Source organism: Culex pipiens, chromosome 1 (assembly GCF_016801865.2).
Source record: "Culex pipiens pallens isolate TS chromosome 1, TS_CPP_V2, whole genome shotgun sequence".
Lineage (NCBI taxonomy): Eukaryota > Metazoa > Arthropoda > Insecta > Diptera > Culicidae > Culex > Culex pipiens.
In genome coordinates this window covers 104,289,479-104,295,952 of record NC_068937.1, presented here as the reverse complement: position 1 = coordinate 104,295,952, position 6,474 = coordinate 104,289,479, and positions in this window count along the sequence as shown.

Below are 6,474 nucleotides of genomic sequence, written 5' to 3'. Positions count from 1 at the left end.
CTTCATGGTAAAATCATTGATTTATTTTTTGAAAATGTTTCAAATAATCTAAATTACAAGTTTCCGAATTATTCTGAGTGTGATTCTTACTGAGTACTACAAAATTTTATCAAAACTACGTAAAATACAGAAAATTTGATACATTCCTGTAGAACTTTATTTGCTTCATGATAAAATCATTGATTTATTTTATGAAAATGTTTCAAATGATCTTAATTACAAGTTTCCGAATTATTCTGAGTGTGATTCTTCCTGAATACTAAAAAATTCTACCAAAACTACGTAAAATACAGAAAATTTGATACTTTCCTTTAGAACTTTATTTGCTTCATGATAAAATCATTGATTTATTTTATGAAAATGTTTCAAATGATCTTAATTACAAGTTTCCGAATTATTCTGAGTGTGATTCTTACTGAGTACTACAAAATTTTACCAAAACTACGTAAAATACAGAAAATTTGATACATTTCTTAGAACTTTATTTGCTTCATGGTAAAATCATTGATTCATTTTATGAAAATGTTTCAAATAATCTAAATTACAATTTTCCGAATTATTCTGAGTGTGATTCTTACTGAGTACTACAAAATTTTACCAAAACTACGTAAAATACAGAAAATTTGATACATTCCTTTAGAACTTTATTTGATTCATGATAAAATCATTGATTTATTTTATGAAAATGTTTCAAATGATCTAAATTACAAGTTTCCGAATTATTCTGAGTGTGATTCTTACTGAGTACTACAAAATTTTACCAAAACTACGTAAAATACAGAAAATTTGATACTTTCCTTTAGAACTTTATTTGCTTCATGATAAAATCATTGATTTAGTTAATGAAAATGTTTCAAATGATCTAATTTATAAGTTTCCGAATTATTCTTAGTGTGATTCTTCCTGAATACTAAAAAATTCTCCCAAAACTACGTAAAATACAGAAAATTTTATACTTTCCTTTAGAACTTTATTTGCTTCATGGTAAAATCATTGATTTATTTCATGATGCTTTTTCAAATGATCTAAATTATAAGTTCCTGAATCATTCTCTGTGCGTTCCTTCCTGAATACTAAAAATAAATTACCAAAACTTCGTAAAATACAGTAAGTTTTATAATTTTTATAATTTTATGTTGGTATTAGAATGTAGAGCATTGTTTTGGAAGCTTATTGTATGGGAGCAGTTCTCTACAGAATCAGTTTTTTTTCTTTAATTTTATTTTTTGTATTTTTAATCCGGCTGAAACTATTTTGGTGTCTTCGGTATGCCCAAAGAAGCAATTTTGCATCATTGGTTAAATGAACAATTTTCCATACAAATTTGGCAGCTGTCCATACAAAAATGATATGTGAAATGTGAAAATTCAAAAATCTGTATCTTTGGAAGGAATTTTTTGATCGATTTGGTGTCTTCGGCAAAGTTGTAGGTATGGATATGGACTACACTGATGATACACGGTAAAAAAAATGTGGTGATTTTTAATTTCACTTTTTGTCACTAAAACTTGATTTGCAAAAAAAAAACACTGAACGGCCCGAGCGGTTTAGGCTTTCAGGATTTTTGTGATATTTACTTGTAGAGTCAAAACAGATCAGTAAACTTCACTTATTTGTATATTACACTTTTTAAAGATTACATTTTTGCGGTAACACTCTCAACTTTTACGCGCACGATCACATCACTTTGCATTAAGATCTTCGTCGAGCCAGTTCTCTACGTTGAAGCCAGACTTGTCCTCCAGACCTCTTCGCCGAGCCATGCCAGACCCGAACTCTGCTACGTCCCTGGTTGACTCCACGGCGGCTAAGTCCCGGCGGACTCTTCACAGCGGCTAAGTCCCGGCGGACTCTTCACAGCGGCTAAGTCCCGGCGGACTCTTCACAGCGGCTAAGTCCCGGCGGACTCTTCACAGCGGCTAAGTCCCGGCGGACTCTTCACAGCGGCTAAGTCCCGGCGGACTGCGGCCTCCACCGCTAAGTCCGGCTGGACTGGGGCCTCTGCTACTGGTGGCTGCTGGCGGGTCCGGCTGGTCTGGGGCTTCTTCAGGATCTGGAACTGGACTGGGCTTGAACTGGCTGGAACTGACTGGAACTAACTGGAACTAACTGCCCTCCTCAAGAATTTTGGGGTTTTTATAGTCAGTCCCCGAAAACTCTACTAAATTTTGTTCTACTAAAAGTGGTCCGTTTCGATGAGAAGCATCGATGAACCTCATGAATTAAATTATGCAGACCTCTGCAATTCTTCATGACTTTCCGTATGGTGTAGTGAGTACACCTCAAAATCGGAAGTCATGGGTTCGAACCATTGTCGTGAAACTTTAAATTATGTTATTGGAATATCAAAATTATGTTCCTAAAACATTCTCAAAAATGTTGGTCAATAATGAGAAGGTCGAATTCTCCATTGAACAAACATGCCAATGAATTTGGTTAAGCCACACCCTCAATTTCCCCTGTGTAATAACATCGCACATTCATAATTGAAAGCTTAACCATTTTTTTGATTGCCTAACAATTGGCGAAATTTAATAAAGGGCTTTTCAGGTGAGGATGACTCATGATCCACACCTGTACATAAGCTTAATTATTTGTCGCGCAACGCGAGCCGACGGGTAAAATTATTTATGCTTGCGTAAGCGCGCATGGTCAGAACTGTGGTGAGGTTCGAAAAATGGACAAATTTAATGATTTAAATTTGAGGTCGCTGCATTCCCCCACACTTACCAGCTAGATGTTTGTATTCTTGAAAAGCATTAAAAACATCTACCGAAAGTTATTTGTAGGTTGAAATATGATACCCAAAGTTAATAATTTAAATTGTAAAAAAAATTACTTTGCAAAAAATCATAAAAAAACTTAAATGGCTGGCTATAAAAAATTTGATTTAAAAAAAAATGGTTCAGTTCATCTCCCCCACACTTATCAGCTAGATGATCGTCTGAAAGAATTGATCATCTATGGAAAGAATATTGTCGGGTGTATTGATCGTGCGGTTTACAATTTGTTTTTCTTGTGCTTTCTTGTAAATTGCTTTATAATTATAATTGCTCTTTTGATTTTTCTACTGTAAAATTATTTTCATTACTCTTTTGATCTTCTGTCCTGTTAAGTTACTTTAATTGCTGTTTTGAACTTCTCTTGTAAAAATATTTTCGTTAAAGCTGATTTAAATAAACTTGCATTTGAAATTAATTTTCATTATCCCTCCTAAAAAAAATGTATTTTTCTCACTGTAAGCAAAATTTGTTGTTGTTGTAGAACTGTGTTGATCGGCTGGTTGTTATCGTCGTCGTCTTCCATCAAAAATCGTCTTTATCGTGAGGCTATTCATTCCACAGTGACTTAGTCAATTGGTCAGTTTTCGAGGCTAAGGTGTTGAATTTCGTCGATTAGTGCAATTGTCGTTTCCATCATGAATTATGCTTCATAACCCAGCTGTGAGTTGACTATGGTCAATTTTGAGAGTGCATTGACTTCTCTCTTGCTGAGTATTGTGAATTGTTCGTAAATCCAGTATTTTTGTCCAAAATTGACTTTTCCAGTTGCTTTGCATCTTTGACATTCTCAAATTATTGTCATCGGTTGATGTAATTCTTTTATCAAATGTTTAGGACAAGTTGTTAGTCCAAAATTGTATTTTCGTGTAATTTGCAACTTTGGCTATTGCAAATTAATGACATCGGATGATGTTATCATTTGTTTATCATGATCTTCTCCTTTTCAATAGTTTCAGGCGTGTAGTATGCATTTTTGTTCCATAATTGATGTTTCGCATTTCAATCATCTTTACTTCGCTTGATTCCACATTTCGATTTAGTGATTTGTTTTACGTGAATGTCTCGTTACTAAAATTGCGTTTTAATTCGTACTTGATCCTCATTGATATGACCTTTTACAACAACATCAACACCGTTACCTGTCCAACCTCCCGCATGACTTTGCCACTCACCATCTTGCCATCACAAACTTCTGCATACGAACGCGTAGAACCAGCATACGAACGCGTCGATCCTTGTGTTTCGTCTCCCGTCTCTGCCATATTTTGCTTCAGTTTTTAGTTTTGTTTCTCCCACAAAAATTTAAAACTTGTTTTCTTCGCATGAACAATATTTTATAATTTTCAGGAATCTATCATTTAATTTCTGTGCAAAATTGAAATTCAAATTTACTTACAATCTTATAAATCTTGTTGATATTTTTATATGAAATCAGTTCTATTTTTTTTTAATACTTGAAAAAATCAGTTCTAATTGACTATTATTTTTATACTTGAATAAAAAAAAATTACTCTATAAAGTTTTTCATTGATCTATACGTCCTATCATCTTGTCATTGCAAAACTGCGTATGTTAAAATATCCTTTCTGTTATTCCAACTTTTTATGAAATCTGTATGTCATTCAGTGTTTTCAAATCTGTTACACTCATTCAGTCAATTTGTTTATTTGAGCAATTCGCAATAAAATGTTGATTTTGCAAGAAAATTTGTTGGTTCAATTTTCAGTCTAATGATAATGTTCTGTTTTTTTCCCTCTGAATTTTATCAGTTTAAAGGTGTTCTTCCCTTGAAGCATTATTTTATCCCTTAAAAATCCCTTGAAGCATTATTTATCCCTTGATTTTCCCTTGAAGCATTATTTATCCATTCCCTTTAATTATCATTTGACTATCCCCGTAAAGTGCAAATGTTTTGAAATGTTATTAACATATTGAATCCCCCCATGGATTACAACTGTTTTGAAGCTTTATTCGACATAAAAACTCTCCCCATAGAGTATAATTGTCTACTTTTTTTCCCCCTTTGGCGTTGCTTTATCAGTTTATGTATCCCTAGATCGGAACTTATACCGTTCTTTTCGATCTTTTTAGATTCCCCACGATATACTCACAAATTTTACCTTTCCTTGAGCTGTAGTTCATATTCGTCCTTGTTGAAATTGTTGTCTTCTTGATCGTCTTCCAATGGTTTCCTGTAAATCCTTCGTATTAGCGTATAAAAATCTGAAAATATATTCTTAATCCATTGTTAAGTAAATTATAAAACACATGTTTACATTCAACTTTCATTCTGGGTGGCCTTCCCTTGTCCAATTATTCTCACACACATTCTTACTTGCATACATGTTGTTTTGGAACATTTAATAATCACACCATCTTCATTTGCTTGTCGTTGAAATTTCATTATTGTTCAGTCCGTTTGATTTGTTTTTATTTGTAGTTAAAAATTGCGTAATTGTTTTTCTAAAACCCTGTTAACCCATTTAAGCTCAATTAAGTATATTCCCAAAATTGCAACCCAACAGCTTCTTAATTGTTTTAACGTGTTTCATCACTGCTTCATTATTATGTTTATATTTGATCATTATCGCTTCACGTGTTTTTCAAAAAAATAAAAATAAAAATAATGTATAAACTCAGTACTGGTATTTTTCTTAATCTGTTTCTTTTTTAAACCCCATCAATTCAATCATATATAAAAATTATCTTTCATCCCAAATTCATAACATTCTTGTTTGCGCATTTTTTTAGATAATAATCATTCATATTTTGTTTAACTCAACATTAATTCATTTATCATATCAAATCAATCATATATTCTTTTTTCATGTTTATTTTTCTATATAAAAAATCGGTATTTATAACACATTTGTTTGATTCATTTAGTTCTCTTGATAACAATCGTTTTTTTTTACTTATTCATCAATCATACCAAATCAATAATTTTTTTTCATATATTTTTTTTTTCAATATACATAAATAATCCCGTGTTTAAAATACATATTTTCATTCATTGTAGTCTTTTGATATTAATCGTTTAATGTACTATGCCATTCATTTTATTCATCATAATTTTTATCTATATTCCATTTAATTGTACTGTAATTGTCATTTTAAAATATTTTATCTTGTATTGGAGTATTTAATTTTAAGGTATTTTCAATATATATTGTTAAAAAAAGGTTAAATGTATTTTCATACGGGTATATTCTGAACTATTATTTAGTCTTATGTTAATCATTATATTTTCTAAGTCTATTATTATGTACATCTTCAAATTTGTTGCCATTTTTAATAGTGGTCGTTTGATCGCTGTTAAATTTAACGATATCGTAAGGGCCTCGCCACTTATTTTGTAACTTTTGACCAATTCCTGTTTGTACCATTTGTACCAAAACTCTATCTCCCCACATTGGTACCCAATCATTTTTCTTTTTGTCATAAATTTCCTTTCTCTTTTCTTTTGACAATATTAAGCTGTTTCTAGCAGTTTCATGAGCATCCTTGAATATATCTTTCATTGAACAAATATAGTCGTCATAATTTAAATCTGAATCATTGATTTTATAAATTGTGCTTGGTATAGTAGCTTTTCTTCCATACAAAAGTTCATAGGGAGAATATCCAGTTGATGAATTTTCTGTAGTGTTGTATTCAAACATAAAATATGGTAATAATTCATCCCAACATT